The sequence below is a fragment of the Desmodus rotundus genome, chromosome 3, assembly GCF_022682495.2.
Source record: "Desmodus rotundus isolate HL8 chromosome 3, HLdesRot8A.1, whole genome shotgun sequence".
Lineage (NCBI taxonomy): Eukaryota > Metazoa > Chordata > Mammalia > Chiroptera > Phyllostomidae > Desmodus > Desmodus rotundus.
Window position 1 is genome coordinate 114,925,968 of NC_071389.1, and position 9,152 is coordinate 114,935,119.

At 51.1% G+C, this 9,152-nt stretch overlaps 1 protein-coding gene across 1 annotated transcript in view; it reads right to left on the reverse strand.

Moving 5' to 3' along the window:
• TSPAN11 (tetraspanin 11) overlaps nucleotides 1–8,551 on the reverse strand; it is a 64,575-nt gene extending 56,024 nt beyond the window's left edge. Inside the window, exon 1 of the mRNA XM_045199810.3 lies at nucleotides 8,380–8,551. The gene's annotated coding sequence lies outside the window, so the exon portion shown is untranslated. The remainder of the gene's footprint in view (nucleotides 1–8,379) is intronic.
• Nucleotides 8,552–9,152: the final 601 nt, after the last annotated feature.

The following is a 9,152-nucleotide window of genomic DNA, read 5'->3' on the forward strand; positions in this document are numbered from 1 at the left end:
CATTGTTCCCAAGGTTTGGGAAGCTGCCCCAGGACTTAAGGAAAGAGAAGGAACTTTTGAAATCAGTCCACTCCCATGTCGTGGCCAGAGAGACCCAGAAGGTGAATGTCATCTCTCTATTCTCACGGAGCCAGGCTGAGTGGGGCTGTGATTCAAACCCCTACCCCTGGTTCTCCGCCCAGTGCTCTGGGTGTGGGGGGACTGCAGACTTGCAGGCTGCCAACAGTCACGATCTCCGAGATGCCACTGCCTCTGGTTGTAACCAAGGCCAGCAATACTCGGACATCAGGAGCTAGTGAGTTTATAGTGCTTTGGAGGTGCAAAGAGCTCTAAAAGGATGCCTTGTTATTATTGATGGTGATGATAATATGTAATATTTATATACCACTTTGGCTGCTAATTTCCAAAATGAGAAAGGAAAAGAATTTAAAGACCCAGCCAGCTCTGTGGGTAGAAACTACATTCTTGACAACTCAGATGGGATCTTTATCTCTGGTTGCCAGGTGTGCCTCTGGTCCTTGAATTATTTCTAAGATGGCACACAGCAATTCAGCCTTTGGATGGTGTGGCTCTCACCCTGCCAAAGACACACAGGGCACACTGGGCAAGACTTGGGTGAGCTGGGGGCAACTGCTTTGCATCTTCACAAGCTCAACCAATTTAGATTTATTGCAATGCCATGTCATGCCTGATTGTGAGCAAGCTTCCCTACCTCCACCCCCACCAATTCTGAGGCCAGATCTCCCTGGGTTTGAACCTGGGCTGTGGGATTTGGAGAAGGTCTTTAACCTCTCTGTGCCACAACATTTACAACGGTTAGATGGGGACAACGGCACTGATTTTATAGAGTTGTGACAATTATAGGAGATAACATATGTTAAAGCCTCACAAAGTGTCCGGCACCTAGGAGGCCATCAATAGGTCATAAATCCTGTTACATTCTTATAAATGCCACACAGGCTTTGTTGTTGGAGGGCAGATGACTGGGGCAAAGCACCCCCTGGGGGCCCACCCTCCCTGGGCACTGAATGGTGCCTGGGAGAACAGGACCCGCCCATCTTTATGAGGTGAAGGCCAGCAGCACAGCTTCCCCACTTCCCAGGTCCGTGTGTTTGCTTCAATGATATCAAGTTAGTGCCGCAGTTGTAAGTTTTTAAAGCCCTGTGTTTACCAATAGGTACCTTCTATAAGTTAATAACTAAAGACAAACATACACGTAATAGGAAAAAGTAGGGCCCAAAGCTAAAATTATTATTAATGATAACTTTTATTAGAGAAGAGTTTGTTACTGTTGGTGGTGGTATTTTTCTAGTCCCAAGTTCTGGTTCCTGCAGTTCATTTCGCCCCCCAGGGCCTCAGGGGAATGTAAAATGACAATGAAGGTGCCAGGCCTTCCAGGTCCCCTGGCCAGCTTTCCCCTTCCCTCCGGCGCTCTCCGTCCAGCCCATCTGAGAAGTTTGTGGCACTGAGCAGGTTTAGGTTGGAAAGGCCAAGTCCTAGAGTGGTGTCCTCACACTTGATGTGAAGTAGAATCTCTGGAGTGTTTGTTAAAACACAGATGCTACCCTGGCTGGGTGGCTCAGTTGGTTGGTATGTTGTCCTGTGCACTAAAGGGTTGTGAGTTCCATCCCCAGTCAGGGCATGTACCTAGGTTTTAGGTTCGATCCCTGGTTGGGCAGCATAGGGGAGGCAACCAACTGATATTTCTCTCTCATCAATGTCTCTCTCTCTCTCTCTCTGAAATCAATAAACACATCCTTGGGTGAGGATTTAAAAACAACAATAACCATGCTGCTGCTCCTGTACGCCCCGCCGTGTTTCTGAGTTAGCAGGTGGGGATGGGGTCTGAGAGCTGTATTTTTAACCAGCTGGGGGCTGTAGAACCTGCAGAACCTCACTTTGAGAACCACTGCTTCAGGGCAGTGCTTTTCAACCTTAGCTGCACTGGAACCACCTGGGGGAGTCCCAGGCTGCACCCCAGGTGAATTCAATCAGGCTCTCAGAGGGTGAAACCAGAGAGAGACCCTGGCTTAGAGGCGGAGCCTCCCTCCAACCCTGTGCCCTCGTTCAGTGCCTTGGGGTGGCCGAGCTGTCATGATCGATCATCACACACTGGCCCTGGATGGATTAGGGCTCAGCACACTGTTTCTGTAAAGGACCAGTTAGCAAATATTTCAGGCTTGCGGCCCACATGGTCCCTGAGGCAGAGTCTTTGTTCTTTGTCTCAACCTCTTAAATATGCAGTATTAGCTTGCAAGTCACAGAGAAAGAGTTTGTGAACCCCTGGAGAATAGCCAATCATGAACCATCAGATTTAATGATGAAAACAGCTACTCACAATTAGCACTATTTATAAAATAAATTAAAACCAAGGTAGAAAGTAGATTAATTTAGTGGAATTGAAGGTGCAATGTATCAATAAATGTGGCTTCTCTGTTATCTATAGCTGCTTCTTCCGACAGTTTTCCTTTATACGCTAAACAAGGATGAGGGGCTTCCTCCCACCCTCCTTTTCTAGTTCACACACTGGAACAGCGGGTCCTCAAACAGCGTTTCACTCAACATTGGTTACAAAATTGGTGAGCTGCCATAGGAACTTAACTCTTGTTTATAACAATTAGCCTATGGTAAAATTGATTTCATTATGAGGCGTTTCGCTTAAAGTCTCGGAACCTATCAAGAACCTACTATATCTGTTTGTTCGTACTCACTTGGAACTTGAGGAGTGAGAAGCCCTTAGCTCTCTGCTCAGTGTGGTCAGAAAGTGTTAACTGCCTTCTGAGTATTTCATTCTCTCCCAGCGCGTCTAGTCCTCACTTCCTGTCTCACCCTCTCTCCCCACAGAGAAATTTGTTTCTTCTGGAAGTCCTGGCTCCCCTAAGCCTCTGTGTGTGCAAAAGCACCCCACAATGTGGAGTCACATGGCACTTCCACAGGGTGCCTTCCCCCTGGTTCTCTTCTCTCCAACCCAAAGTGCACTTGCTCCCGAGGTCACTGGGCTACTCCTTCCCCATCCCTGCCTACCTGTAAAAGGACCATGACCAGAGCAGCTGGCAAGGATCTTTAACAGGCCCCAGAACGCCAAGTTTTTGCTTTTCAATCTGTTCCAAACCTCAGAAAATGGACAACACCCACCTCTCCTCCTATTTTTGTTCTTTTCTCTGGAGCCTTTTAAACACACTAGAATGTGTTAGTAAATGACCAAAGCTGACTTTTAAAAAATATCAATGATTTGAAGCAGAAGGAAGGAGCCTTGGCTAAGGAAGGGAAGCCTCCACCGTCTTCCAAGGCTATGTGGCTACCTGGCACTGAGGGAGCTCGAACGGCCCACCTGATTAACGGAGGTGTTCTGCTCCAACTGGGCTTCTCTCCAAAAATGTAACTAAAATTGGAGGCCAAGGGTTGAGGCCTCGCTGGCCTCCTGGGCCAGCAGCCTGTGAGGTGGCATAGGGCCCCATGCAGAGAGGGGCTTGACGTGGGTTAAGGCTCTGCCAATGGCATCTCAGTGGGTGCGAATGTGGGCTGAGGAGGCAGGCAGAGTGTGTGTCCTGGGGTCCTTGCAGCCTCATTTATCTACTGTTCATAAAGCCCGTGAGCACAGAATTCCTTTAGAAAATGTAAATGATATAAAGCAGAAAGTGGATAGTGAACAGTGAAATCACTGTCACTTACATGGTCTTTGATTAATTTTTTCAGCTGGAGAAACAAATTTCCATTTATATTAAAGTCTGGCTGCCCTGACCAGCGTGGTTCTCAGTTGGATGAGTGTTATCCCTCAAAGTGAAAGACTGCTGGTTCAATTCCTGGTCAAGACACATGTCTGGGTTGCGTTTAAGAGGCAACCAATGGATGTTTCTCTCCATCTCTTTCTCCTTCCCTATCACTCTTTCAAAAAATAAATAAATAAAATCTTTTAAAAAATAGTTTGGCTGACAAAAATCTTCCAAAACATGAAGAGAAGAAGGAAGAAGGAGAACAAAGAAGAAGGAAGCAGAAGGAACTAGGAAGAAGAAGGAAGAAGGAATAATAATAATAATCCATAAGCCAGGACAAGCTGAGAACCATTGTGCATTACACCCTCTACCATCAGAGAGGATCAGTGAACTACCTCAAAACAGACCAGAGAACCAGCAGAGCAATTTCCCTTAACGTTTCTTGAACCTCCATAACATCCTCAATCCTTGAATTTGTGATATTTTACAGTAAATCCCCTTAAGCCTTTAAAAAGGCCACATGCCTATCCAGGGGCAGTGAAACGGGAAGGTAGAAGCTGTTCAAACACAGTGGCATTCCTCTCCAAAGCTGTGTGCTGGAAAGGCACCCAAAGGAGAAAAAGGGTGCTTGGCTGGCGTGGGGGCATAGCCAGCAGGAGATCGCATACTCCCTGACTACTGACAGGAGATCTGTGCTTAGACACAGTTGTACCCCAGTTACCACCTGGCAGGGCCCCTTCTCCCCATGAGCCCTTTTCCCAACTGTTCACTGCTGTCACCAGACACTTTGGTGCTCCACGCCCTGTACAAAGTTGAGCTTTTCAGGCTTAACTCAGGCATCAGTACACGAGGCGAGGAGTTACAGATCATTTCCTCGGTTTATAGGATGAAGAAACTGAGCTTAGTGAGGTCACGTAACACATTGTGGTCACACGGGAGGAAGGGGGAAAGCTGGGACTCTTGGCAGGACTGCCCTGGGCTCTCTGCCCTAGCCTGGCACTGGGTTTCCTTGCTGTCTCTGAGCTCCTGCTGTGGCTGCAGTGAGTGCCACACTGTGTGCACTCAGCTGCTTCCCCTGGGAGTGAGTTTAATCTCCTCGACACCTGGATGCTCGGAGGTCAGGGACCCAGCCTTTACGCATTTCTCAGGCCTGAAGAGTCAAGGCTCCCAGCAGGCAAGTGGTGAATTTGTGTGTATTAATGCTCCCCGCCCAACTCTGTCTGCTCTGCGGTGTGCTGACTTTTCAGTATATACTTTACGAAGCCAGGAAACCACAGGAGTCAGCCAGAGCAGGGACATGTACAAAGCAAAGTCAGAGGTCCAAAGGAATTAACAAGGATTCTGATCTTGTTAATTCAGAATCCTTATGTCTCCTCCCTGCACTTCTCTCCAAAGTCCCCCTCCTTAAGCAACCACCGAAACAACCCAATGAAAGAGCCAGATCTCCTTCTCTACCCATGCATATACTGTTAATATGGAATATTATATATAAAAAATAAACAATATTCTATATCAGATAACTATAGTGTAGTATACATTGGATATACTGGGGTACTATCTCCTTTGGAGGTTAGTAATGGTGGTGATAAATATGTACTCTGTACCAAACACCCAGGGACAGCGCTGGCCACAGGAGCAGCCGCACTGCTGTCCATGAAAGTATTTACAGAAGAGACAACGTGAGAGCTGTTTTACACGGAGCTCACGTGGCTGCCGTAAATATGGGTCAGGGCGAGCCATCCCACTGCTGTCCTCAGAAACCGCTCCAAGAGAAGGGCTCTGTCCTCTGCCAGTTATTCAAGAACCACGATGCAGAGTGGACATGTCCTGGGCAGGAGGTACCTCTGGGAAGTTTGCCTGGGAACACACCCAAGGGAGGAAGATGACGGGCACAGCCACCCCACGTGGGCAGCTCTCGTCATCAGCATGTGGCTCAGCCACTCGGTGGATAGTCGGTGTATCCTCCCTGTCTAGTGTTCATCTCGCACAGGCTTCAGAGTCTCCCGCATACCCCTTATTGCTGCATTGTGTGCGAAATCTTTTCCATATTAACCCTGACCAAAACCCCAGGAAATTAAACCAGTTAAAAAAACCTTATGATGAATTCCATGGCCAGGCAGAAATGATCTGTGGGATAACCACTTCTGGTGTCTGAAACACAGCCTTTGGTTCTCCTTGAGGGCCGGGTGTGCATTACTGTTATTTCAGCTTGAGTTGAAAAGGCACCTATGAGTCTTCTGATACAACAGTTTTCTAGTTTCTAGTGGGAGGGCACTTTCTTCAAAGGAAATCCTACTGGAAGCCAAGCCATAACTCAGATTAACTCTGAGTTATTGGTGTGGGGGACCCAGGGCCTGGTCTGTGAGGCTTGTTCCTGCCTCAGAAGCTCCTAGGAGCACAATTTGAAAAACATGCAGCCATTTCCCCCATATTAAGTTATTCACTCACTAACACAACCTTTCTCAAGCATCCACTACATTCCAGGTGCTGGTGAGCCAGCAGGAAACAGGACGAGGAGGCCCTGCTCTCCAGGAGCTCACAGTGCGGTCCGATGGGGCAGACAGAAGTTCAGACAGAATATCAGAAGGCAGTAAGTGCAGTGAAGGAATTAGATCAGGGCCACGTGATGTGGCCAGGAGGTGGCTACTCTGAGGAAGTGAAACATGAGCTGAGAGCAGCAGGACAACCTGGAAAGGTGCCTTGATTCTGAGCAGTGAGGAAGGACACCCAAAGAGGTGAAGTGACTTTCCTCAGGTCACAGGGCGGGAGGAAGCTGAGCTGCGACCTGACCCCGGGTTTCCAGGCTTCCTGCCAGGGCTCTTTGCTTTCACAATGTTTACCAAATAGCTACTACATTCACAGAAGTCTGGGTGACAGGTGATACCACATGCTGGTGTTCAGGCTGTCTGTCATGACTCCTGACACCCTCCCTGCCCTCCTCAGCCTGTTGCAGCCTGGGGGCTCTGTAATCCAGAAGAGAGCACCCTGCAGTTGACATCCCTGACCTGTGACCTGGTTGGGAAGGCTTCCTCTTCTCCTGTCTCCCTGGCTGCAACTGCAGAAAATGCTCCTTATTGCTTCTGTTGTTGGTATGATGACAAAAGCAAGACAGAAGGGGCAGCTTTGGGGAGGGGTGGCAAAGTGTCCTGGAGGAAGGGTCCCTGGACCTCAGGCTGCTCTAGGGCTCTGACTCAAAGGCCATCCAGGCCACTTTCCCCTTGTGCCGCAGAAGGCATTCACAGGACACCATGGCACCGCACAGGCCTGCATGTGTGTCCCACACCCAGAGTCCAAAGTGCTTCCCAGGCAGACACTCCTATTATGCTGAAGGTCACAGGAAGCAACATGCAAATGGCTCCCTCTGTCCCACAAACCAAACAGCTTCAGGCACCCAAGAGTTCCCCACACCTCCCAGTTCGGCACCTGTGGGCCCGGCGTTTGCCCTTTGCCCTCAGAGTCTTTCAGCTGTCAAAGCATCTTCCAGGCTTTAGCTAGTCTGAGCCTCATGAGGTGGGCAGGACAGTGGTTATTAGTTTTGCACACAAAGCAGCTGAACCCCAGAGTGCCCTGTGCAGGGACCACTGTTATAGACCAAGTAACAACCACTATATTTTGGTTCAAACCCAGGTCCCCAGACTCCAACTGCGATTCCACCATAATCCAGCTGCCCACAAGTTCAGCACAGATCATCCCACTCTGGCCAACACCACCCCCGTTCGCTTTACCCTCTGCCCTAGACTATACTTTCCAGAAGCTGCCTCTTCTCTCCACGTGCGCCCACCTCACTGTGTGTGCCGACATGCTGGGGAGCTGCAGCACGGGTTCCTGCACACCCAGCTGCTCAGACCCTCATTGAGATGCTCTCCTGCCAGGCCCAACAGAGCCCTCCTCCTTTTTACATTTTCCAGCCTATTTATGCATGTGGACACTGGACACATCACTGGTGAAAACAATATACTCTCGAACCTTCCACACCTTTCTTCTTTCCATACCAAACTAATCAACTGCACGTGCAGGAATTGGCAGGCAAACACAGATGACAGAGTCTCCAGAACCGTGTTCCCCAAAACACACAGCTGTGCCCAGGGACTCCTGGACAACCCTGCAGAGGCAGACAGCCAGCTGAGGCCTGTGCACACATGAGGCACACCAGCTGCCGCATTTAGCAAACCCTGTTCTGCACGGGGGAACAGAGCGGAACATTGTATAGTTTCAGTTAGGATCACCCTGGATCTGCCACCTGGGGCTTATGCATAAGAACCAGACACTAGAATTCAGGGTGGACAAAGAGAATGACATTTGGAAGAGGGACTGCCCCTCACGGAGCAAGCTGAACAGCACAAGGCACCGAGAGGCCCAGAGCTCTGTCCCAAGTCCCTTGTGCAGAAATCAGGAGCACAGGGATGGACACAAATCCTGGGGACCCTGTACAGACGCCAGTGCGCGCACACATATCCATCCTGTCCCCAGGGTTCCTGCCCCTGCTCCTCATCCCAAGTCAGCTTGCCCCTGCCGTCGGAACCCCGTGAGGTCCAGCTAGAGGGACCAGACAGGGCAAGTGGGGCGCCTTCTCCCCGCGACCTGCCAGCCTCGCCGAGACGCCCCACTCCCTGTGCGCCCGCCCCAGCCCCCGTGGGCCCTCCAGAGCCCAGCACGCTTCACTTACCGGCGGAGAGCAGCGGGGCTCAAATCGCAGCCCAGGGAGCGGAGCCTGGAGGCGGAGCGGCGGCTTGTAGGGCCGCCCCTGCCCGCACACCCCGCCGAGCTCCTGACCTCCCACCGCAGATGGTCCGGGTGAGGGCTGCCTCTCCGCCTGGCCGGGAGCCCGCGGGCACTTCCTGCGGGCCAGCGCCTCTGCCGCCCCGCCCGCTTCCCCCGCTGGAGGCGCCCACCCTCCCCTTTGTGCCCCTCCGTCCCCAGACAGATAGCGGGCCTCCGCAGAAGACGAGTGCAGCCGCGTCTTTGTTTGGGAGTTGGTCTTTTTTCAATTCACAGCACACAAGAGTGAATTAAGCTGGAGTTAGGGACAGCTGCGTGGTTGCCTGGGGGATCCTTGGTAGGAGGGGGTGGGATGGACTGGGGGTCGGGCGGCTTCCAGATAGCCCAGTCTGCCCGTGGCCTCCTCCCTGCCCTGGGTGTCTCTCAGATCTTGCTGCCCCCTGGTCGGCCCCTGGTGGGGCAGGAAATGAGCAGCGTCCGGGGAGATGCCGGGCCCAGAGGGCCCCTGGGGACTTTAGGGACCCGCTTGTCTGATCACAAAGAGCCTTCCTTTTTCTCCCTGCCACGACCATGCACTATCGCTGCCCTGTCCTTCTGAGAGGCCTGCTGACCACCAGCTTTACATTTCCTGGGCACAGGGAGAATCAAGATCTCTTCCTAGACTGGGGGAGAAGGAAGTCTAGGCAGAGAGCCCATCTGTCCGCCCTGGCAGAGAGCAGG